The sequence below is a fragment of the Zingiber officinale genome, chromosome 10A (genome assembly GCF_018446385.1).
Source record: "Zingiber officinale cultivar Zhangliang chromosome 10A, Zo_v1.1, whole genome shotgun sequence".
Classification (NCBI taxonomy): Eukaryota; Viridiplantae; Streptophyta; class Magnoliopsida; order Zingiberales; family Zingiberaceae; genus Zingiber; species Zingiber officinale.
The window spans coordinates 43,424,351-43,451,435 of NC_056004.1; positions in this window are offsets into that span (position 1 = coordinate 43,424,351).

The window sequence follows — 27,085 nt, forward strand, 5'->3', positions numbered from 1 at the left end:
ATCGATTGGGACATCCGATCGATCCACGGATCGATCCGGAGGCTCTCGCTAGGAAAGGCTTGGATCGATCCACCGATCGATTCAGCCTCGGATCGATCCACGGATCGATCCAAGATTTGGTTTTGCCCAAAACCAAGTCCCAAGCCTACCAAACCAACACCCGGTCAACCTCGACTGTTGGTACACCATGCCTAGCATCCGGTCACCCTTGGACTGCTAGGACTTCCCACCAAGTATCTGGTCAATCCCTTTGACCCACTTGGTCTTTTCTATTCATGCCAAGTATCCGGTCACTCCCTCTGACTTCCATCAGATGTCTGGTCAATCCCTTTGACCTATCTGTATTTCCTCGTGCCAAGTATCCAGTCAATCCTTTGACCTACTTGGACCAGATGTCCGATCATCCTTGATCCATCTGGATTTTCCCTTGCCTGGCTTCACTCACCAGGGCTTTCACCTAGCTTCACTCACTAGGGTTTTCCATCTGCCTAGCTTCACTCACTAGGGCTTTCACCTGGCTTCACTCACCAGGACTTTCACCTAGCTTCACTCACTAGGGTTTTCAATCTGCCTAGCTTCACTCACTAGGACTTTCCTTCTGCCTGGCTTCACTCACCAGGACTTCCATTCTACCTAACATCCCAGTTAGGACTTCCCAGTCAAGTATCCGGTCAACCTTGACCTACTTGACTCTTCTTCAATCAATTTCTTATTGTCAAACATCTAAACTCAAACCAAGACTCAGCTTGGTCAACCAGGTCAACCTTGACCTGAGGGATGTTGCACCAACAAAGGTTGACCTGGTTGACCTGACTCGAGTTGACCTGACTCGAGTTGTATTTTGATGTTTGACTTAGGAAGATTGTTGGTGCAACCTTAGGTCAAGGTTGACCTAGTTGAGTTGTATTTTGATGTTTGACACTCGTGGAAGAGTTGTATTCTTGATATGGGACAAGAATAGATGTTTGGGAGATTATTGGTGCAACCGTAGGTCAAGGTTGACCTGGTTGACCTGATTCGGGAAAGATTCCAAGTATGGAGACTTGGCAACGGAAAAGTCCAAGCAGGGAACTTGGCACTGGAAAAGTCCAAGCAGGGAGCTTGGCACGCGAAAAGTCCAAGTATGGAGACTTGGCACGGGAAAAGTCCAAGTATGGAGACTTGGCACTGGAAAAGTCCAAGTATGGAGACTTGGCACGGAGAAGTCCAAGCAGGGAGCTTGGCACGAGGGAAAATCCTAACTGGGATGTTAGGCAGGTGGAAAGTCCTGGTGAGTAAGACAAGGGAAAGTCCTAACTGGATGTTAGGAAAGGGAAGTGAAGCCAGGCAGTGGGAAAGTCCTAACTCGGATGTTAGGCGGTTGAAAGTCCTCGTGAGTGAAGCCGGCAAGGAGAAAGCCCTAACGGATGTTAGATGCAGGGAAATCTCGTGAGGAAGCCGGTGAAAGTCCGTGAGTGAAGCTGCAAGGGAAAATCCAGATAGATCGTGGATGATCGGACATCTGGTGGAGGAAAGTCCAAGTAGGTCAAAGGGATTGACCGGACACTGGGGAATTCTAGTAGGTCAAGGGAGTGACCAGATGTTAGGAATGAAGTACCAACAGTCGAGGTTGACCGAATGTTGGTTTGAAGGCTTGGGACTTGGTTTGGGCAAAACCAAGTCACTAGTTATCCGATCGGTTCCGGTGATCGATCAAGAATCGATCGCGTGCTATCGATCGGTATCTCATCGGTCCGCACCGATCGAAGGTGATTAGTAGCCGCGAAAAGACGCCCGACGGTCGCTAAGGAAGAGCTTCAGTTAAGAGTTGGGATCACCGGGACCGATCCAGTTGTCGACGGTCCACGATCGATCGTAGTACGCATGTATCGTTTCAGACCGATCGATCGGTCCGGGACCGATCAATATTCGATCGGTCCACGCATCGATCAGATTCTAGCCGCTGCAACGCAACGCTAGTTTCTTCACTGCTTTTCTTCGCAGTATAAAGGAGACGAGGACATCTTCTGTTACTTTTCTCTCTTGCTAAGAGCTGCTCGTGCTTGAGCTTTGTTGAGCTCTTCTTCGCAAGCTTCGCGTGAGCTTCTTCCTTCGGCTGGGACTCCGACTGAGCTGCTGCTGTGGTTGGCGTCTGAGAAGCTGTTGCTTCTTCAACAGTCGACAAGAAGGCAAGGGTTGCTTACATTTGCTGTGTATTTACTTCTTGCTTCTCTTGTATTTGTACTCCTTATCTTGCTGTTGCAAGGAGTAGTTATGGCGAGGTTTCTCCACCCATAAGGAGCTCATATTTAGCCGGTTCTCCGGGGACTCATCCACCGACGGATTGGTAGTCTTCGTCCACCTTACGGACACGCCGAGGAGTAGGAGTTCATCTCCGAACCTCGTTACATCGGTTTGTTTTTCTTCTCCTTAGTTTCTTCCTTGTATTTCCGCTGCGACTAACCCTAACTGTAGGAAGAACGCGAGAATTTGGGGCGGCTATTCACACCCCCCCTCTTTAGCCGAGTACGAACGATCCTAACAATTTATACATTAAATAATTAATTAAATTGTATAAGCGAGAAATACTTATAGAGGGGTTAGGCTCTTCGAAAACATATACAGATCTGTGGCTTCTCTCGGACTCAACCTCTGATTCGTCCTCGCTTCCGGATTCATTGATTTGGTCCCGGGCCGTCATTGCAAGGAAACTTGTCTGTTTGAGTTCTTCATCGTCGGACTCTTCTAAAAAGGACTCATCCCAAGTTGCCTTCAGAGCCTTCTTCCTTCTTAGTTTCTTCGCATCTTTCTAGTTCGGACAGTTCACCTTGATGTGCCCCTTCTGGTTGCATCCATAGCAGGTGACTTCGACTTTCATCTTTGAGTTTGGTTCGGCCTCCTTGGACTAGATTACCTTTTTGACATCCTTCTTATTAAAGCCTTTCTTCTTTCTGTAGAGCTTCCTCACCAGGTTGACGAGTTCGGCCGTGAGCTTGTCGTTGTTGTCATCTGAATTTGGTTCTTCTTCTGACTCTGACTCGGTTTTACGTCTTGGTTTTGACTCGCGCGCTCTGCCTGTACCTGCAATCAAAGCCATACCCTTCTCGGCCGCATGCGAGTTAATCTGTTCATGCAATTCGAATTCTAAAAATAACTCATCCAATTTAATTGAAGAGAGATCCTTAGATACCTTGTAAGCATCTACCATGGATGCCCACAAGGTATTCCTTAGAAAAACATTTAGGGAATACCTGATGATATCCCTATTTTCTACCTTTTGTCCGATTGCATGTAGACTTTTGAGGAGGTCTTGGATGCGTGCATGCAATTGGCTTGCTGTTTCTCCTTCCTTCAACATAATATTATATAGTTTATTAAGAATAATATCCCTCTTACTTACCTTGGTGTCGGATGTTCCTTCATGTAATTCAATCAACTTCTCCCATAGTTCTTTGGAGCTCGAGAACGGGCCGACGTAGTTCAACTCCTCCTTCGTTAGTCCACATTGGAGGGTGTAGGTCGCTTTGACATTGGCTTATACTTTCTTGATCAGAGTCGCGCCCCAGTTCTCGTACGGTATCGATTTGCCGGTGCCGTCAGTTGGTAGTTCGAGCCCGATTTTGACGATCATCCAGACTTCAAAGTGAGTATGAAGGTATGCCTCCATCCGACCCTTCCAGTAACCGAAGTCATCTCCGGTGAAGAGCGGTGGGTGAGTGGTGATATAGCCTTCTTGGAGAGCCATTGAAGATCTAGCACGAAAAATGAAAAAAAAAGTGTCCCAGGACTTGATCTTGGATTAGTAGTGTGGTTTAAAAGAGAAGATACTATGCGATCTCGAGTGGTGTTGCACCAACTTCGAGACAAATTCGATTACGAAAAAATAGATCAGAAGACGGCAAGAATACCGATTTCGATCGACTCCGAAAAGCTGAAAGACATCACGAAAATGTGTGTTTGACTGGTGGTTGCACCAAATCGAAGCGACCCCGCTCTGATACCAATTGTTGGATCGATATGCGCTTGAGAGGGGGGAGGGTGAATAGCGCTCGTGGCTTTCACTTTTCATTTTCGGAAATTCGATGAGAGTTAAGCAGCGGAATAAGAAAACAAACACACAAAAGACGCCAAGTATTTACTTGGTTCGGAGCCTAGGGTGACTCCTACTCCAAGGCCCACGCTCGTTGAGCGTGTACTTTGGGAAACAACTATAATATCGCAAAGTTACAAGTATGAAATAAGTATAACAATAACTAAATTATACCGATAATAGAAATACTGAAATTGAAGCTCTGGGTTGTCGGGGTGTTGCTACAACACTTCTGGAACATCTCTTGAGCAGCACACGGAAGAAGGATCGCTTGGAATGTGTTGTGTCAAAGTGCTGGTCAAGACCTCCTTATAAGCCTGTTGAGGGCGCCTCTAATTGCCGAGTCAGCAGTGCGTGGATAAGCTGAGACTTCTTCGTTGCTCATCCTGTTGAAGGCGCCTCCATGCTCCTTGAGGGTGCCTTCAAGGCTGTCCGAGGTGCCTCAAACCTCCATGAGGGTGCCTCCAACCTTGCTGTACGCACTTCTCCTCCTCGGCACCCGAGGCGCCTCCAAGCTCCATGAGAGCGCCTCGGGTACTGTTCATCCGAGGCATACTTTGCTTTTTAGTCCCTGTAAAACATGTTAGTGTTAGAGTGTATACTAAAAAGTCTAGCTTTTTGTATAAATATTTATTTTGAAATAAGAATCACATTGGTCAAATGTCTACATTTATATGCTAAGTATAGTTGTTCATTTAATTTATATTGAAGGTAACATGGTGTGTGGTGTCACACAGAAGATCATGTTATCAGTTGCTTATAAATTATAAATAGTTGCTTACAACCAAGATGGAATGAGACAAACCATTGGAATGGTTGTAGTGTAATTTGGTATTAGTTTATCTTGACTATAAAATTACACTAGTACACTCTGAGTGTATTGAGCAGGACCATTTGAGGTTATTTTTTTTATACTGACTGTTAAAAAAAATAAGACCTCTATTATTATTGAAGTGTGTACTCTTAATCATGATATAATAACAAGTACATATACTTAATATTTATTTATTTAATTTATCAAGGGGTACGATTTAGTTCGTTAAATTAAGAGGCCCGATAAGTTGAGAAATGATATTATTTATATGGTGTGTTGTTGATTATAGAATGAAACTATGTCCTAGTAATTTAGGTTGATAATGCCCCCTTGAGGAGCTCATAAGGATTGTCATGTAAACCCTGCAGGTGAACTTAGTCCGACATGACACTAAGGTTGAGTGGTAACTCTTGGAGCTAGATATTAATTAAGTGAGTTGTCAGTAACTCATTTAATTAGTGGACATTAGATATCTTAAACACAGGGAGACTAACACACTCATGATAAGAAGGAGCCCATATTGTAATATGGTATTGGTGCGGTAGTGCAATAATAACTCTTTAGTGGAATGAGATATTATCGATGAACTTGAGTTGGGTGTTCGGGGCGAACACAGGAAACTCAATCTCATCGGGAGACCAAAACCAATTCCTCCTCTCGGTCCCTGTTGTAACATCTTATTTATAAAGCCTTATATCCACTTAGAGCCAAGCTTCTTACCCATCTTGTTGTGGCCAGCCAAGCTATGCTTGGAGCCCAAGCTAGGGTCGGCCAAGCCAAAGAGTTGAGCCATGTTGTGGCCGGCCAAGCTTGGAGGCCAAGCTAGGTGGCCGACCACATTAAAATAAAAGGGTGTTTTAATTTTTAAAATCTTTCCTTTTGTGGAAGCCATGGTTTTAAAAGAGAGTTTTTAAATTTTAAATCTTTCCTTTTATAACTTTATACAAAGGATTAAGAGAAAGGTTTGATATTTTTCCTTATTTGTAGTTAAAAGAAAGATTTTAATTTTTGATAAAACTTTCTTTTTTTGTAACCATCCACATGTTTTAAAAGAGAGATTTTAATTTATAGAATTTTCCTTTTATAACCAACAAGAGATTTAAAAGAGAAATTTTTTAATTAAAATTCCTTACCGGAAACAAATAAGAAAGTTTTAATTCTATGTTTAAAACTTTCCTTGTTTGGAGCACAAGTAGGTGGCCGACCATGCCAAGTATAAGAGGAAGTTTTAATTTTTTGTTTTAAAATTTTTCCCTTTAGTCATTGGCAAGGAATATAAGGAAGTTTAAATTATTTTTTAAAACTTTCCTTTTTTGCCAAGACTAAGGATTATAAAAAAGAAGGAGGGGGTGCCTCACCCAACAACACATCTTCTATTTCTCTCTTCCAATCCTTGTTGGCCGACCCTTGTCCTTCTCTCTTCTCCTTTTGTTTTCCCTCTTGGTGGCCGGTGGCATCTTGTGTGGAGATCTCTTGGTGGTCGGTTGCTTGAAGGAGAAGAAGAAGAGAAGGAAGCTCTCTTATCTAGCATCCCTTGGAGGTTAGTTGGTGGCCGGATCTTGGAAGCCTTGGAAGAAGCTTGAGTGGATTTCATCTTGGAAGATGGTCGCCCACACGACGTCCAAGAGAAGGAGGGGAATACGACAGAAGATCAAGAGGTCTATAAGCTACAAGAGGTATAACTAGTTATTAGTTTCCGCATCATAACTAGTTCATCTTTTATATAGATCTTGAAAAACCAAACACAAGAGGTTATTGGTTTTTAAGTTATCATTTTTGTTATCGATTTTATTTTTTAATTTCATGTCTCGATAATGTGCTTCGATAATGTGCTGTTATCGGTTCTTTACTGTAAGAAGTTAAATATCCGATTTCTTTATGAGACTTTGTCTAAGAAGTGGTGGATGATCCCATATCCAAGAAGGTCTAGTGCCTCGCCATGTTTAACCTGGAAGCCGATCTTTGAAATAGATATTTGATAACTTCTGTAATATGGTTTAACTTAGGAAGATCACATCGGTTAAACTTGGAGTAAAAATGTTAAGTATCGTTTCCAATCCAAGTTTAACTTCTGAAGGACAATTTGGATTAATAATGTTAAGCATCGTTTGCAATCCAAATTTAACTTCAGTAGAGCACATGGGTAGCTAGGATAGTTCTATACTTGTACAAATTTTTGTACAAGGGAACTAGGACGGTATTCCGAGTAGCAACCAACAGTTAGTCTTCAAAATACCAACATATCCTGCAAAACAAAGTTAGCACATAATAAACATAATAACATAAATATTTTGACAGTCTCCAGACTGTCCGGTTCTGACTTCAGATTTCCTACCGGAAACCCTAGGTTGAATCGATGCCTACTGTTCCATCTGCGATGAACACATCCTCACCTACTCCACTCAGGAGAGCATACCTGTTGCCAGTCCGGTCCTACAGACCGACTGAACTTTCTGCCTAGGGTTACCACCCCCTAGGATATAGGGTTACCACCCCCTAGGATTTTCCGCCACCTAGGGTTACCTCCCCCTAGGACCTAAGGTTACTCCCCCTAGGATTTCCGCCACCTAGAGTTACCACCCCCTAGGACCTAAGGTTGTTGCCCCTTAGGGTTGTTCCTCCACCTAGGGTTACCACCCCTTAAGACCTAAGGTTACCGCCCCTTAGGGTTTTCCACCACCTAGGGTTACCACCCCCTAGGACATAAGGTTACCGCCCCTTAGGGTTTTCCACCTGCCTAACCGCAGTTAGGGATTTTCTGCAAACTCATTCATGCATGTTAGATAACAATTAACCTTAATTTTGAATCCCTTTGTCATTATCAAAACTTAGGTCCGATCGTCGGATGTTTCCCGCACCAACATGCTGCTCAGGGCAACATCAATATAATAACAGGAGGACCCACTGATGGTGATTCTAACTGGGCAAGAAAGTTGCGTGATCGATGATTAACAATTCATGCAGTTGGATGTAGTACTGAGAAGGCGGCAGGGCCAAAAATTAGTTTTGGGATAGGGATTTAGTAGGGGTCGAAGTATCCCATGATGATGCATTAATAATTAAGACTGTTATATCCAATTACAACATTTCACGTACTTTTATTGATACTGGCAGCTCTGTTAATATTATCTTTAAACAAGCTTTTGATCAGCTGTAGATCGACCCGAGTGAACTTCAGCCTATGGTTACTCCATTATACGAGTTCACAGGCAATGAAGTACAACCACTGGGTTAAATAAAATTGTTCATATCTTTAGGGGAGGAGCCCCTTATGCGGACACACCGATTGGTCTTCATGGTGGTGGACGCTCCATTAGCATATAATGTTATCTTGGGTTGACCAACTTTGAATGAATTCAGGGCGGTCGTTTCTACTTTCTGTCAGAAGATAAAATTTTCCATGGATGATCAAGTGGGGGAAGTTAAGGGAGATCAAATAGTAGCACGTAAGTGCAATGTGGAGGTCATGAGGGCGGAAGCTAATGCCGCTTGAAAAGCTCAGAGGATGGATATTAACGCCATCCATGAAAAACCACCCACCCTTGTATATGAGGAGAAGGAAGAGGTGTAGATACAAGTTGGTCGACCGAAAGCTACTACCCATATCATGCTCGATCTTGCTCTTGATCTAGAGGAAGAATTGGTCAAATTCATGATGAAAAATAGTGATGTGTTTGCCTAGACACCTAAGGAGGTGAAAGGTGTAGCACCGACGATTATGGAGCACGCTCTTCATGTATATCCAGATGCACAACCAGTCAAATAAAAGAAAAGGGATTTAGGAGTCGATCAGAATAAAATTATCAAAGAAGAAGTGGATAAATTGTTGGATGCTGGATATATTCGGGAAGTACAATTTCCAAGTTGACTGGCTAACGTCGTCTTGGTTTCTAAGCCAGGTAATAAGTGGCGAGTATACATTGATTTCAGGGATCTCAACAAAGCTTGCCCAAAGGATTATTATCCTTTGCTTCGTATAGATCAAGTGGTTGATTCCATGGATGGATGCCAATTTATTAGTATGCTGGACGTCTATCAAGGGTATCATCAAGTTCCACTCGCTAATACAGATCAGGAAAATGTTAGCTTTATAACCGTTGAAGGTACTTATTGTTACAATATTATACCTTTTGGTCTAAAGAATGCAGGAGCTACTTATCAGAGGCTTATGAACAAAGTTTTTTAGAAGTAGATTCGAAGAAATATGGAAGTTTACGTGGATGATATTCTTATTAAATCTATACGAGCTTCTAGTTTATGTGTTGATATCGAAGAGACTTGTAGGACCCTGAGGAGGTATGGACTCAAGATCAATCCCAACAAATGTTTGTTCGGGGCCAAGAATGGGAAATTCCTGAGATACATGGTGATTGAACGGGGAATAGAAGCCAATCCCAGCAAAGTAAAAGCACTACAGGACATGGCTCCTCTACGAAACCTAAAGGAAGAACAAAGACTGACAGGGAGGATTACCGCCCTGTCTCGCTTCATCTCTCGGTCAACCGATCGGAGTCTCTACTTCTTCAAGGTACTCTGATGAGCAACTAAATTTCAATGGGATGAGGATTGCAGTAAGGCTTTTGAGGAGCTGAAAGAATATTTGTTTACTCTCCCTGTATTAGCTAAACCAGTAGTAGGAGAGACTTTGTGGCTGTACTTATCAACCAACGATCATGCTGTTGGTTCTGTATTAGTGAGGCAGGAAGAGAAAGAACAGTTACCTGTGTATTTTTTTGAGTCATTTATTAAAAGGAGCAGAGTGCTGATATACGACACTCGAGAAGTTAGTTTATAGATTGGTTTTAGCAGCTCAAAGATTACGTCCTTATTTTCTGTCACACCCAATTATAGTATTGACTAACAACACTCTTAGTCGGGTACTCATTAACCTAGAAGCGTTCGAAAGATTGATCAAGTGGATGACTGAACTTAGTGAATATGATATACAGTATCAACCTCGGGCGGCCATCAAAGCTCAAGCTTTGGCGGATTTCATAACAGAAATACCAAGTCCAAAAATAGAGGAAACCTGGATTATCTATGCGGATGGATCTTCTACTCGACTAGGTAGTGTAATAGGGATTCTTCTTATATCTCCTAGAGAAGATCGAATACACCTATCTATTAGATTGAATTATAGAGCCACCAACAATGAGGCCGAATATGAAGCATTGATAGCAGGCTTGCAGGCGGCTAAGCATGTGGGAGCTGCTCATGTGGTAGTTCATTCTGATTCTCAATTGGCAACACAACAATTAACAGTTAACTTTGGAATTAGCAATGAATGACTCAAGCTATATGCAGAGACATTTGACAAATTGAAAGCTGAATTTCATGAAGTAAGTGTAAAGAAAATCCCCCGAATAGACAATCAAGAAGCAGATGAATTAGCTAAATTAACTTCTGTCATTATACCTTGGAATTTGGATAGACTAGTGGAGCAAACATTATTAGTATCTTATGTTGAGTAACAGGCTAATCTAGAAATCTAGGATGATTGGAGAACATCTATCATTCTATTTTTACGACAAGGAATCTACCCACTGGTGCAGAACAAGCTAGGGTATTCAAGAAAAGGGCAAGCCAATACACTATGATTGGAGATCATCTATATAAAAGGGTCTTCTCTAGTCCTCTACTCAAATGTGTTGGATTAGATGATATACAGTATATCTTACAAGAAGTGCATCAAGATTCTTGTGGCAGCCATATGGAAGGTCGATCTCTTGCTAGAAAGATATTATTAGCTGGATATTTTTGGCCACATTACAAGAAGATGCTGCTCAACTCATGAGAACCTGTTTATCTTGTCAGAAACATCAAAATATTTCTCATCATCCTATTGAATTATTGAAGACTTCTATAGTATTTTGTCCTTTTGATCAATGGTGCATGGATATAGTTGGACCTTTTCCTCTTGCACATGCTCAGAGGAAGTTCTTATTAGTAGCTGTTGATTATTTTTCTAAATGGGTAGAAGCAGAATCATTGGCCAGAATTAATGAACAAGCAGTTATTAAATTCTTATGGTAGCATATTGTTTATAGATTTGGTATTCCACACAAAACAGTTTATGATAATGGAAGGTAATTTCAAGATAAGAAAATTAAAAAATGGTGTTTTGATTAAAGCATCACACAAGTTTTTACCTTTGTGGTGTATCCACAGAGTAATGGACAAGCCGAAGTAACCAATAGGGAAATTATCAGAGGACTCAAAACTAAATTAGATCATGTTAGTGGCAGTTGGGTAGATGAAGTACCTAGTGTGTTATGGGCATATCATACCACTTGAGAAGCCACAGAAATTATTCCTTTTCACCTGGTCTATGGGGGCAAAGCAGTGATTTCGATTGAAGTTGGAGTGGAATCTGATCGAAGAAGGCTTTATGATGACAACAATGCGGATCGACGCTTTATGGAACTTGACTTAATAGAGGAAGCATGGGACAAAGCGGCAACCCGACTCATTTTTTATCATCAAAGAATGAGACAAAATTATAACAAAAGAATTATTCCAATGTTCTTTCAGGTAGGTGATCTTGTATGGAAGCGCATCAAGCCTATTGGAGATGTTAACAAGCTGGAACCCCAATGGGGAGAACCTTATAAAATCATACAGAAACTTGTATCGAGCTCCTATTACCTCCAAGATGCCGAACGGAGAAGACTCGAATGGCCTTAGAGTGCTAATCATTTGCAACCATATAGAACTTAGCAAACATGACTGTAAGTTATTCATATATTTTGTACAAACATTATTGATATGAGTAGCAAAAGAGGTGCAGGCAATATTATTAGAAGGGATCATATATTTCTCTTTAAACCTCCAACCAGTCAATCAGGGATCTTAAAGAGTGACCAGACATGCTTCCTTAAGGGGAACTGGAGACTTTAAACTATAACAGTCGATCGGGGACCTTAAGGAGTGACCATGTAATACCCCGATTCTGAGATTCTGGTTAAGTATGGCTTAAAAGGTTAGATGGTACTATCCATATCACTAAGGTGCACTTTCCTTTTTGGAATTCCAAACTTAAGAACTCCAAAGTTAAAGCGTGTTTGACTTGGAGAAATCTGAGGATGGGTGACCTCTTGGAAAGTTTTCCAGGGTGCGTGCAAATGAGGACAAAGCACGCTGAAAGGACCTCCGGTGGTTTGTGGAGTTAGTCGTCAACCCGATGGGCAATTCTGGTGACATTCTCGGTTCGGTCTGGGTGGGGCTCGCCCGGTCTGGGGCGTTACAGATGGTATCAGAGCCAAGTTTACGATGTATATTTTTCATGTTTTGGATTTTTGAGTTAAACTGATACCAATTTAGTGGTATCAAAGCTAAGGTTTTCGATGCCTATTTTTGCGTTTTGGATTTTTGAGTTAATCTGATACCAATTTTTTAGTATCAGAGCGGGTTTGCGATGCCTTTTTTTTCGTGTTATGGATTTTCGAGTTAATCTGATACCGATTTATTAGTATCAGAGCCACAGATTTACGAGGCCTGTATTTCGTGATTTTGTTTCTTGATGTGACTTTTTTGATTTTGGCAACGGTAGGATATCTCCAAGCTATAGGAGGTATGTTTGTATACTGTCATTGTACATATTTATTAGTACTTGACTAGTTGTTTATACCATGTGTACTTGTTTAGTTATTTGTACCAGGTATACTTAATTAGTTATTTATACCATGTATGACTTGTGTTGTGTCAGTCATTGGTTAGATCAGGTGTAGTGATAGGTTGTCTTTTGATGATCCATTAGTGGATATATGACTTGGTGATCTATTATTTAGTGCATGACATTGATGGTGATATGAGGAGTAGTATGTCTATGATATTTATGAAATTGGTGATTTGTAGTTGGAGACTAGATTTCAAACTTGTTGCTAGTGATCTTACGGTTGGGAATGTCTGTTGTACGAATATTATGAGTTCTTGGTTTTACCATTTAGGTTCACAGTGCCTTAGATGTTTTCATGGATTTGATGAATCTGGTATTCCTAGGGAAGGATGAGAATATGATTGATTGCCTCACTAGAGATTTATGATAATAAACTTCCCCACTAGATATTATCTTTGTAGTGGTACGCCATGGAGGTGTAATGTTGAATCATAGTGGGTACATCAAAGTTTATTAACAGTGGGTGTTGAAAGTTGGATGCTTTCCTTTTTCTCTATCATTGTTCGGGAGGCTAGCAGGTTTGATTGATGAGGTCGATAGTTGAGCGCTATACAGATGTTGGAGGATCTGTTGATAGTGGATTATGGATTTCAGAGGTAGTTGATTTATTCATAGTTGATTAAGTATCAGAGTGGCGTAGCGGAAGCAGGGTGGGCTCATAACCCACATAGTCATCCCTTGAGGTTAGAGATTTGTTCATGAATACTTGGATGGAATGGTATAGGAGTATGTTATTTGTTGTTACCCTAGGATGAGGATCCCGGAGTTGAGTAGGAAATTTGGTTGGGGACCAAATTTTTATTAGTGGGGGAGAATGTAAAATACAGTGCCCAAATTAATAATTAAATAATAAGGTTTAATAGGCTAATAGCCATAACGGAATTTTTAGGGATTTTTAGAAATTTTTTTGGAATTAATTGGAGCCCGTATGACGTATTTAGAGGGGATGCATTATTTGAGCTCGAGAAAAGCCTGTTTGGAATACCCGGGTGTAGGAGTTGATTGAGAAACAGATCTAGGGTTTAATCAAAATTTCCCTAAGTTATAAAAACACCTCCCCATGCCCTAGCTCCCACGTCGCTGTTCCTTATCCCCGAGCCTCCCCCAGCGACGCTGCCGACTCCCCCTTCTTCTCTCTCGGTTCCGACCGCCCCACCGCCGCCCTCTCTAAACCCTCCGGTGATCTCCTCTCTTCTCGAGCCCTCAACCTCTCGCGGCCCCTCCTTCTCACGTGACCACCACAGCCGCGACCTCGCTCCCTCACGCGGGCGCCAGCCGTTGAGCACAACAGTCGCCGGTTCTCCTCCTCACGCGAGCACAGCGGTGATCCTTCTCCCTTGCACGAGCACAACCAACCACAGCCGGCGATTCTCTTCCTCGGGCCCTCACACGAATTCCCCTCTCTCGTGGTCTCCTCTCTTTCTCATGCGAGAGCCATAGCCACCGACGCCACCTGATGCCACGCTGCCCCAGGGACCGTTTAGGTATGCGCTGTGTGGAAATTTGTGGCTTGGTTTTGATGATTTCATGGCTTTCTGGTAATGTGTTCCTGTCTTTGCTTACTGATCTGGTTAGGGTTGGTAGGGATTCAGATTTTCTTTGGTATTTTTTTGTGAGCTCATGGTGAATTGGGGAACAAATCTAGGAGTTTGTATCATAAGTACAATGTTGTTCATGCTGCTTGGGAGGGCTACGGATTTCAGTTTAGATTGGATTTGAGGTTTTAGTGGTGAAGGGTGCTTGTTTTTCTGAGATGATTTCAATTTTCTTTGGGTTTCTTTGGGAAGATTTCCAATGGTGGTGTTCTAAATTTGATTTGTGTCCATGCTTAGTTATGATTTCGGTTTGTTTCCTTTCCGGTTGGGATAGATTTCTGCCAATGAAGTTTTGGATTTGATTCCTGGTTGGTGTCTTTGTTTTTAGTGATTCTGGTTTCTCTTGGGATAGATTTAGATGGTGTGGATTTTAACTAAGGATTTATTGATTGGATTAATGGAAGTAAATCGACGATTAGTGTTGATTAATAATCATTGCGATGGAGAGTTACCTTATCGGTTTTGGGAACTAGGTTTAGCTAGTTGATGTATATAACATGATTAGCTAAACTGTATATCATATTATTTGTAGGACGTTGATTCAGGATGAGCGTTTTGACGTAGGATTTTTGATTCTATCTTCTATTAAAGGCGGGTACTTCTTACTTTGACTCTTTAGTTCTTTGAACTTAGTGCATGAGCTATCTTGGGATAAAAAACTGTTTTACCTTGACTCCACTATTAGTTTCCTGCGTTTGATACTTCCACTCGACCTTTGAGATATTCATTTTTATATCCATACAGTCTCTTGTTGCCATCAATGATATTTAGCACTATATACCAACCTTGTATGTTTTGTTTGTTGTTTACTTATGTACCGTATTTAGCATGCTGGCTTCATGTAGCATATCTTATACCTGATTTTAGCTTATGTTTATATGATGACCACTGCATTGTACACATCATGTCATTGCATGCATGCATGCGACCACTTCTTCCTTGTGGGGGAGTGAGCCGTCGGGCCGTGCCGCACACTCGGACACTCATGGGTAGTGGTAGCTAGAGGAGATGCCGCTTGTCCTGTCGTGCCGCACTTGGCCACTCATGGGTAGTGGTAGCTAGAGTTGTGAGCAGCAGGGATCCCCTTCACTTGGTAGCTAGATAGCTACTTAGCACCTGTCCATCCGGTCACTCGAAAGGAGTGGCGGCCTTTGGGTGGTACAGTTGTCATCGATTTGGCTTCTCGACCATACAGGGGTCGTGGTGCAGAGAGGTGGGCGGGGTGACCATCCGTGCATACGCTGTTATCGTTATATCTGCTGATGCTATTGTTGCTACTTTTGCTGTTGTTACTAGCTTATGCTGTTGTTGTTTACTTCTGCTGCTGGTATTAATTTATGTGGCTATTGCTCACTTATATTGCTATGCTTGCTTATGTTGAGATATGCCCTCGTTGTAGGTGTTTAGTCCTTAGTTTACTTATTGGAAGTTTGTATATACCTTACATATTTCCGCTGTAGTTATGAGCAGTACTGTAACAGATTAGTACTAATTCTGACCTTCTATTACTAGCCTAGGATATTGTTTTAGGTATGAGCGTTTATTATGGTTTTGTTTTAGTATCTGCTATTCTTCTTATGAGACTGTATTACTTTTTGACATTCTCTATTTGTTTATTATGTTCATGCACTATCTTTCCTTACCCGCTGAGTTCCAATACTCACCATCTCGCAAACTGGTTTTCTTTCGCCAAGTAGCAGTAGATGATTAATGGATGCTTGGAGGGATGCCGGCTGCCAGTCCCACTTCCCACGTCACACTCGAGGATAGTTTTCTGTTTGGTTTTGTTATTGTTTGGGTGGTATGTTGATTCTGTGTATTTTGCATTTCAATAAGTTGATGTGAATTTTGGAGTTAAGTCTGGTGATTGCAGGTATTTTTGTTAGTGCCGCTGTTGGTCTTATGTTTGTATTATTTTGTGGTTTCCACTGTTGTGTGTTTACGTTCAGCCAAGTAGCTTATTAAACTGTGTGATTGTGTTTATTTTGTTCCAGTCGAGTGGGCTGATGATATAAACTGCGTGCTATGTTGTTTATATTTTATGTATGTTCCAGCCTTGTGGGCTGATGATTATATAGATGTATTGTGTGTATTTATTGCTTCAGATTGTCACCGGTACAAGGGAGATGTTGTCGGATTTTTGTCTGGCAGAGACTCCTCTGGGGGCGTGACAATTTAGTGGTATCAGAGCGACCTTGCGACCGTGAGTGCGCCTGTGGCAGGAGCACCCAGGGCACCACCTAGCGAGGGAGATTCTGGGATTTGTCTGTGGTGTGATTCATGGTTACACAACGAGGACGTTGTGTCTTTAAGTGGGGGTGATTGTAATACCCCGGTTTTGAGATTTTGGTTAAGTATGACTTAAAAGGTTAGATGATACTATCCATATCACTAAGGTGCACTTTTCTTTTCGGAAGTCCAAACTTAAGAACTCCAAAGTTAAAGCGTGCTTGGCTTGGAGAAATCTGAGGATGGGTGACCTCCTGAGAAGTTTTCCAGGGTGCGTGTGAATGAGAACAAAGCACGCTGAAAGGATCTCCGGTGGTTTGTGGAGCTAATTGTCAACCCGATGGGCAATTCTGGTGGCGTTCTCGGTTCGGTCCGGGTGGGGCCCGCCCGGTCCGGGGCATTACAGACCAGACATGCTTCGTTAAGGGGAACTGGAGACTTTAAACCATAACAATCGATCAGGGACCTTAAGGAGTAATCGGACATGCTTGCTTAATGGGAACTAGAGACTTTAAGCCATTAAACATTCGATCGGGGACCTTAAGGAGTGACCGGATAGACTTCCTTAAGGGGAACCGGAGACTTTAAACTATAACAGTTGATCAAGGACCTTAAGGAGTGACCGGACATGCTTCCTTAAGGGGAACCAGAGACTTTAAACCATAACAGTTGATCGAGGACCTTAAGAAGTGACCAGACGACTTCCTTAAGGGGAACTAGAGACTTTAAACCATAACAATCGATCGGGGACCTTAAGAAGTGATCGGATATGCTTCTTTAAGGCGAACCAGAGACTTTAAATCATAACAGTCGATTAGGGACCTTAAGGAGTGATTGGATAGAATTCCTTAAGGGGAACTGGAGACTTTAAATCATAACAGTTGATCCGGGATCTTAAGGAGTGACCGGACATGCTTTCTTAAGGGGAACCAGAGACTTTAAACCATCGAACAATCGATCGGGGATCTTAAGGAGTGACCGGACATGCTTCCTTAAGGGGAACCAGAGACTTTAAACCATCAAACAGTCGATCGGGGACCTTAAGAAGTGATCGTACATGTTTTCTTAAGGGGAACTGGAGACTTTAAACCATCAAATAGTCAATCGGGGACCTTAAGGAGTGACCAGACAGACTTCCTTAAGGGGAACCAGAGACTTTAAACCATCCCTAAGATCAACCATGAGTTTTAGCATCAATATTACTTATTGTGCATAAAATTTATATTACAGATCAACCGGTCTATCATACAGTTGGGGAAAGGACAGAGGAGCATTTATATTGTAGATGTTTAATTTCGCTCGGGCATATAAATTCGACCGGTCTATCATACAGTCGGGGAAAGCCTAGAGGAGCATTTATATTGCAGATGTGTAATTTTGCTTGAGCATATAACTCTAATCGGTCTATCATACAGTTGGGGAAAGCCCAGAGAAATTATAAGATAAGTATATGGGTGTTATTTGTTTTAGAGCATAAAAGAAGAATCAAAAGAAAAAGAAATAAGAGAAATAAAAAGAAGAGGTGAAGGTTTGAACCTTGAACCTCTCATAAAGAATAGAAATAAAGTTATGTATGATAACCACTAGGATAATGAATAACATATGAATGGAAAATGATGGGAATTGTAGTTAAAAGTGAGGATATGATTAAGTGAGGGAACAAGAGAAAATCAAGTAGGTTTATTCCTCTTGTTTACCTCTTGGTTAAGAAAAGGAGTAAACAAAAGACAAGTTGTCTTTCTTCCTTTTCCTTCTCTATTTTCGTGGAGTTTAAGAAATAATGAAGAGAAGAATTAAGGGGAAGGAATGAGGACATATTCTCATTAGAAAAAAAATACATGCATGAATTAAGGAAAAAGGGAAGCAAAGTTCATCTTTGTATCTTCCACCCACCTAGCATAAAAAGGAAAGAAAGGAAAGGATTTCATTTTTCTTCCTTCTCCCTCACCATTGCCAAAACTAGAAGCCCTCCTCCCTCATCTCCACAAGCCAAGTTTAGGTTTCTCCCTAAGAGGAAACTAAATTACAAGAAGGAGCCTTCAAGGTGCACCCTTCCAAGCAAGAGAAATCAAAAGGAGTGCTAGCCTCCTTCCTCTTCACCAAGGGTACCATTTCTTTAAGGATTAATAAGGGAACACTAGGTAAGCTTCCCCTCACCTGTGGTACAATAGTTTATATGGTTTTCCATGAAGGTAGATTGCTTAAAAAACCTAAGGTTTGCTTTATGAGAATTTCGGCCAAGACAAGAGGAAGTGCTTAAGAAAATTGTAACTAGATATGCTTATTATTTATTTTTGTGACATGTATCTTATATAAGAGGTTAATCTAAGGTTTCCATGCTAGAATGAACAATGAAAACTTAGATCCATGAACCCTAGACTCTTGGCCAAGCATGAACAAGAGGACTAGGTAAGCTTAAGACTCAAACTAAGCATGTTTCCTTATTCTTGTGTTATGTACCCTATGATAATGATGTTGTTAACTTTTTCTCTTACTTGTATGTTGTTTGAAACTCCAATTCCATGCTCATGAATGTTCGGCCATGGAAGAACTAAAGGCCTAGGAGAGTTTTAAACCTAAAAACTAAGCATGCTAAGATTTTTCCTAAGACAATATATGAAGCTATAATGTTATGCCATGATTGTATGTTGATTATGAATCCTATTACATGCTTATGAAGATTCGGTTATGATGAGATTTGAAGTATAGGAAAGTTTAAACCAAGTCTAGGAGAGGCTCATGACCTTCTTGATAAAATGATATGAAACTAGTTGATGTTCTTATGGTTGCTTGTTATATAGAAGATTGGTTACATGTAACTTTCGGCCACACTAAGTTTTAAAGCTAGGATGCTTAGATTTTAAACTAAGTTTACCCATGTTGTTCCTTGTAATGTTGCCATGAAAATTGTGTAGGGTTTCCATGCTTTTAGGCCATATGAAAAACAAAACCAAGCTCACATGTTTCGGCCACCCTTGGGTTAAAGACCTAGGAAAACTTAGAACCCAACTTAGATATGCTCATGATGTTCTTGTGATAAATGCTATGAAATGTAGTTGCGGTTTCCATGCTCTTGTGCCCCTAGAAACTTAGTTTCATGCTTGATATGTTTCGGCCACTACTAGTTTAAAGGCCTAGAGAAATTTAGAACCCAACTTGTATATGCTTATGATGTTCTTGTGATGTATGCTATGAAATGTAGTTGTGGTTTTCATGCTCTTATGCCACTAAAAACCTAGTTCCATGATTGATATGTTTCGGCCACCTTGAGTTAATGGGTTTAGGAAGTTTGGAATTTAAAACAAATGTGCTTATGATGTTCCTCATGAAAATGTATAAGATATTGGCTTAAGGTTCAACACTTTCATGCTACTTGTAACCTAGAATGAGACATGCTAGGGTTCGGCCATGATAAGGTTAGAAGCTTAAGGAACTTAGAACACAAACTAAACCTGCTTAAGTTGTTCCTTATGAAATATGATATGATATGTGTTTAGGGTTTACATGTTTGCATGTTGCTTAGAACTTGATTGCTCTTCATGAAGGTTTTGGCCATGAAAGAATTAGAAACCTAGGAGGGCTTAAAAATTTAGGTTAACATGCTTATGACCTTTCTTATGCTAGTATGTGAAGATATCATGAGATTTTTATGTTGTATGTTGTCTAGAGATCATGCCCTACTCATGACTTTCGGCCATATGGGTTTAGTAACCTAGATGTACCTCACATGCTATGTAATGAATCAAGAAATGTTATTTAATGATTCCATGAATGGTTATGTCTTCTTATGATAAGTGATATGCTCTTTATGTATTCTTATGATCCATGTATGTGCTATGTGCCCAATTATGCATGCTTTATGATATGATAAAATGACATGTTCATTATGCAAGCTTATGATCCATGCATGTGCTGTGTGCCCAAATATGCATGCTTTATGATATGATAAGTGATATGTTCATGATGTACGCTATGATTCATGCATGTGCTGTGTGCCCAAATATGCATGTTTTATGATATGTTAAGAAACATGATATGCATGAAAGGATAAGAACTATGATATGTATGACATGCTATTTTACTTTATGTATGGCTTGTACCAAGGGTGGGCTCCATAAGCGCCCCGGGGTCGATGGACTAAGAAATGGGCCTCGTTAGGGATGTGCTCCTAAGTGCCCCTAGGTCGATGGACTAAGAAACGGGCCTAGTATGTATGCCTTGTAGGGTTCAAGACTTGCTACCTTGGACCTACATAGGATGCACACATTTATGTATGTGGTACAAGTCGGGGCCCTAATCATGTTGAGATTATGTTTAAGTATGTATATTATAAGTTTTCAAAAGACATGTTGCATATGTTGCATGATGTATGTTTAGGAATTTACCTTGCTACACTCTATGATTATGCCATGATATTTATGATGATGTTATGCTATGTCAGGATACATTTGATGATCACGTTATATTATGCCATGTTACTTTATGTTATGTTACGATATGCCATGATATGTTGCTTGATATGATAAATTTGTCTTTGTGCCTCTTGACTTGTGATTTTAATATGCTTTACGGTTTTTGTGAGTAGGAAAGGAACTTACTGAGCCATGAGTGCTCACAGCTTACTTTCTTGTACCACAGATAAAGGCAAGGAATGGATGTACTAGGGGGGCAGTAGGAGGGGCTAGAAGGAGGTGTGTGGTAGTGGACTAGCTAAAGGAAAAGACCTGCTTTTGTTTAATAAGAAATATGCCATGTTGATATTTTTATTTTATGACTCCATGACATTAAGTATGTGTTTGGGTATTGAGACTTAAAAATTATGATGGGTATGCTATGTGGTTCCTTTATGTCTATGGTAATGTTAAAGTAAGAAAAGTTTTTTTTTTAAATTCTCTAAGTAAGACTTCCGCTGTATTAAGCATGTATGTGTCCAAGTAACCCCCGTCGCCTTAGCAGGAGGGGCGGGGCGTTACACAGATGTTTAATTTTGCTTAGGTATACAAATCCGACCGGTCTATCATACAGTCAGAAAAGCCCAGAGGAGCATTTATATTGCAGATGTTTAATTTTGCTCGGGCATATAAATCTGACCGGCTTATCATACAGTCGAGGAAAGCCCAGAGGAGCATTTATATTGCAAATGTTTAATTTTTCTCGGGCATATAAATCCGACCGGTCTATCATACAGTCAGAGAAAGCCCAGAGGAGTATTTATATTGTAGATGTTTAATTTAGCTTGGACATACAAATTCGACCGATCTATCATACAATCGGGGAAATCCATAGGAGACATGTTAGAGTAGCTAAATTATACGTTTGATTTACAGGACTTTGATTCGCGACGAGCTACTTTACGTGGGGTTTCTTTTGGCACGGACTATATTGGAGGCGGGTACCTTGACTTATATTTAGATATTGTCATTTGATATGCGTAGTAGTTTTTAACAAATAATAATGATTATGTTCATATCTGTATCGGTATGTCATTACTAGTTACCTGTTGCATGCTTATTTTTACTTACCTATTTTGCATTCATATTTGCTTGATTATATACATGCTCATAGAGGTAGTGACAAACCATGCCTTACGATACACCAGACTAGACATTTACCATATCTGACATGTGTACCTAGATCTTCGTATTTGATCAATATATTTTTGGTACATGTTTTATGGAGGTAGATATGGTTAGGATTTTCATGCTTAGTGTCATGCACCATCTTGCATGATTGCACGCTAAGTAATTGGTAGCCCCATTATTCTTGAGCTCATCACCAGTTACATGGATCCGCACACACAACCACTTATGGGTTAGTATTATATCAGGCAAAGTGTGTGACAGTTTACTCTGTCAGTGCTCCGCTGGTCCACTCATGGATAACGTGACGTAGCGTGGTAGCACGTCAGGGATCCCTCCTCTAGACCATCTCAGGGAGATGAAAGCATTGAACTCTCCCACTTATGATTTGGGATAGGAGGATAGATGTACTCCGACAGCATCCTATCCACTTGGTCACTCATCAGGAGCAGTGATGGTAGAGTGCACAGTTGTCATAACTCTACCCACTCGGTCTCACCATCGTATGTGAGATGGCTGACTGGCGTTAGGGGTGACCATGTCATATGCATGATTGCATTTATTATTTATGTTTGCTGCACTTTGTTTACTGCATATTTGGTGGATGCATATGATTGACATGCATACAGGAGACATGATATTTTTGGTTTGACGACCTTATTATCCTGATTGGAGGTCCTGGTGAGTACAACTTCTCCTTTCCTTTCAGTTTTGCATTTTCTATTATTATTCTAGGACATTGTACGCATAATTGTTACTATTGGTTATTTCTTACTGTGCATGTCAACTTGGTATCCACTGAGTGTTGGACTCACCCCGTTGATATTTTTCTATTTGAGGTTGAGGTCGTCAGGAGGTTCCAGTTGCTAGTCCCCTCATCACAAGAGTTTTTGTATTGGTCTTTTGAGTTTCTAGTTATTTGCTTAGAGCTATGTTTTAGACTTGTATCAGTTTTGCACTCTAAATTTTGTGTGGTTTGTCTTTAAGTATTGTACTGGTTGGGTTTTTGCTTGCTTGGTGGATTTGTAGTTATTATGTTTTGCTACGCTCCTGTCGATCGATAGAAGAGGTAAGTTTATATGTTGTTTTCGATTTCTTTTGTATTGTGATGATAGCCGGAAGCTGTTTTGATATAAACTGCGTGGTTTGTTTAGGTATTTTTTTGTTATTGTTCCGGCCATGTTGGCCGAGGTATATGTGGCCCTGAGGGCATGTAGTATAGTTTTATATTGTCACCCGTACAGGGGAGATGCTATTGAAATGTCTTCTAGCAGGGACTACCTAGGGCGTGACAAGTCACTTTAATGAACTACGTTTAACTCTCGACATCCCAATATCTCTAGCTAGTGAGAAACAGCTGCTTGGTTATACCATGAAGTATGACCCATGTTAGTCTATTAAAATCGATGATGTCCGAACTCATCAATTCATCGACTAGGGAATATTTCAATATATTCATAATTGCATATGTAGAGATACTTACAAGTTGTGATCCAATTACAAGTTCTCTCATAGTATGAATCATATTGTAGACATTCAGAATGTGAGTTTAAGATCCAATCATACACATAGAGAATGTGCACCTAAATAGTGAATCTATATATATCAAATAAATAGTAAACCATAAGGCGATTGCCTTAGGACATTCCCTCAAAAACTAACACTCCCACTTCGCCTAATGCCAATCACCATGGTGTCCAACACCGCTGGTCTCTACATGACTCTCAAAACTTGTTTTGAGGTAGAGGTTTCATGAAAGGATCTATTAGGTTTCTTTCGGTGGGAATTTCTCCCAATTTGTATTTCATTCCTACTCATGATCTCTTGATCATATGATAGCGATGAAGCACATGTTAAATTGTTTCTTGCTTGGAAACTTTCCAATTTATTGCGCTTACATTTTAAGGTGAATACATGTCTATGTTTTGACTTGGAACATCCTTGTCCATCTGGAAATTAGTATCATTATACTTATGTATAATCATATCACCTCTTCCATATACCAAAACTAAATCCTTAGTTTTCAAGGATTGTCTTGACAGCCACCCAATGATCCATGCCTGGATCCGATTGATATTTGCTTGTGACATTCAAAGCATACGATATACCAGGCCTCATACATAATATAGCACACATGATTGATCTTATAGCTTGCGCCAATGGATCTTACTCATGTGAATCCTCTCATCATATGTGCTTAGGCACATTTACTTTGGAAGGTTAATCTCAACCTTTCTTGGATTCCGACATGCTAAACCACTTTAGCACTCGGTCAATATATGTAGACTATGAAAGACTAAGCAACATGTTTGATCAATTTCTATAAATCGAAATCCAAAGGATATAGGTTGCTTCTCTCATGTCTTTGATGGAAAATGTCTTGGATAACCAAACTTTAACTGATTGTATAATGGGCACATCGTTTCCTATAAGTTATTTCAACAACATATAATACTAGGAACATGATTACACTCCCACTAACCTTTATATACACTCAAGGTTCATATGAATTTTTGTGAGAAATCAAATTCTCATTCATGTCAGTTTTTCATCTTAAAAACTCATGTGCACCCAGTAGGTATTATACCTCAGGGTGGATGCATTCATGGTTCTCAACCATGAGTCCCTTTCTAAACTTTTTAAAACTTCTTTATAACTAGTAGGCTCCTCATCCACAATGAGTGACAAGACTCTCGATTCACTTATGAGAAATCCATATTTCTTGGGAATTAGACACGCCCTACTAGATCTATGAAGTGACAGTGTATTAATAGGTTGAACTGTTACCTCATTCCAATGAGTAATCAACTCTGGGTCTTATTTAGGTGTCTCTTTTGTCTCTATTAGAGTCACTTAAACTACTCTTAGTTCAACCTCACTCCCACTTGTTTACTTACAAGAGAAACCCTTTCTCTAGAAATACAATATGCCTCGAAATAAACATCTTTTGTTTCAAGGGATCTTAGAATTGATAACCCATAGTTTCCTTAGGGTAATCCAATTACTAGACACTTATCAAACATAGCATCTAGCTTCTCTAATATAGTCCTCTTCTCATAAGAAGGACAAACTCATATCTTCAAATAAATAACTGAGGGTTTAACTAATCCATATCTCAAATGGATTAGTAGAGATTGCCTTAGTTGTGAGTTTGTTTAACAAGTAAACAATTGTCACAAGTATGTAACCCTAAAAGACTTTGGAAAGACTTACATGATTTACTATAGGCCTAACCATGTCCAACAAGGTTTGGTTTCACCTTCAAATATATCATCGCATGTGGTATGTAAGGCGGAGTCCATTGAGATAATATTTCATTGTCTCTTAGATAATCTTGAAACTTTTGGCTTAAGTATTCACCACCTCGATTGAATCGAAGTATTTTAATACTTTTCTTAAGTTATTTCTCTACTTCATTTATGAACCCTTTAAACTTTTCAAAGCCTTAAACTTGTATTTCAATAAATACATATACCCAAATCGTGAGTGATCATTGATGAAGGTCATGAAGTAGTTATAACTTCCTTGTGCATGAGTTGACATTTATCCACATACATCGGTATGTATAAGACTCAATATGTCATACTCTTGTTCACCCTTTTCAAATAAAAGGTAACTATGTCATCTTGCCTTTTAAGAATGAAGCACATGTATCAAATGAATCTAATTCAAATATTTCTAAAATTGCATACTATGTAATTTGAATACGTGTTTCATACTTATATGAGCAAGGTGACTTTTGCCACGTATAGGAAGTTAATTGATTATTTAATCGTTTACTATTCTTTAGCTCACTTATGTCATTACATATATGTGAGAGAAATTCGGTATCCAATACCCAAGTGTTTAAATAAATAGTGTGAGATCCAATCTCAAAAATAGGAGATAGGGCATCGGATGCCTTTATCTCTTCTTCATGAACTCAAGATAATAAATCTTGTCGTTTCTTCTCCAATGTCACATCTTACTACAATGGTAATATTGTTAGAATGTATACTAAAAGTTTAGCTTTTTGTATGAACATTTATTTTGAAATAAGAATCACATTGGTCAAATGTCTGCATTTATGTTAAATATAGTTGTCCATTTAATTTATATTGTAGATAACATGGTGTGTGGTGTCACAAAGAAGATCATGTTATCAATTCCTTATAAATTATAAATAGTAGCTCACAACCAAGATGGATTGGGATAAACCATTGGAATGGTTGTAGTGTAATTTGGTATTAATTTATCTTGACTATAAAATTACACTAGTACACTATGAGTGTATTGAGCAGGACCATTTGAGGTTGTTCTTTTTATACTGACTGCTTAAAAGAACAGGACCTTTGTTATTATGGAAGTGTGTGCTCTTAATCCCGATATAATAACAAGCACATATACTTAGTATTTATTTCTTTAATTTATCAAAGGGTGAGATTTATTCAGTTGGATCAATAGGCCCGATAAGTTGGGAAATAATATTATTTATATGATATGTTGTTGATTATAGAAGGAAATTGTGTCCTAGTAATCTAGGTTGATGATGTCTCCTTGAGGAGCTCAAAAGGATTGTCATGTAAACCCTGCAGGTGGACCTAGTCCAGCATGATAATGAAGTTGAGTGGTACTACTCTTGGAGCTAGATGTTAATTAAGTGAGTGTTAGTAACTCATTTGATTAATGGACATTCGATATCTTAAATACAAGGAGATTAACACACTCATAATAAGAAGGAGCCCATAATGTAATATGGGATTGGTGCAGTAGTTCAATAATAACTCTTTAGTGGTATGAGTTATTATTGATGAACTTGAGTTGGGTGTTCGAGGCGAACACAGGAAGCTCAAGGTCATCGGGGGACCAAGACCAATTTCTCCTCTCGGTTCCTATTGTAGCCTCTATAAAGCCTTATATCCACAAAGTCCACTTCTTACCCAAGTAATGGGTCGGACACATCCTTGCTTGGTGCAAGGGGGCCGGCCAAACATTAGCTTGGAGCCCAAGAAGTAGCCAGCCAAAGCATGGCTTGGTACCCAAGCTAGGGGCCGACCACTAGGATGAAAAGAGAGATTTTATTTGTTAAAATCTTTCCTTTTATAGTCATCCTCATGATTTTAAAAGAGAGTTTTAAATTTGAAA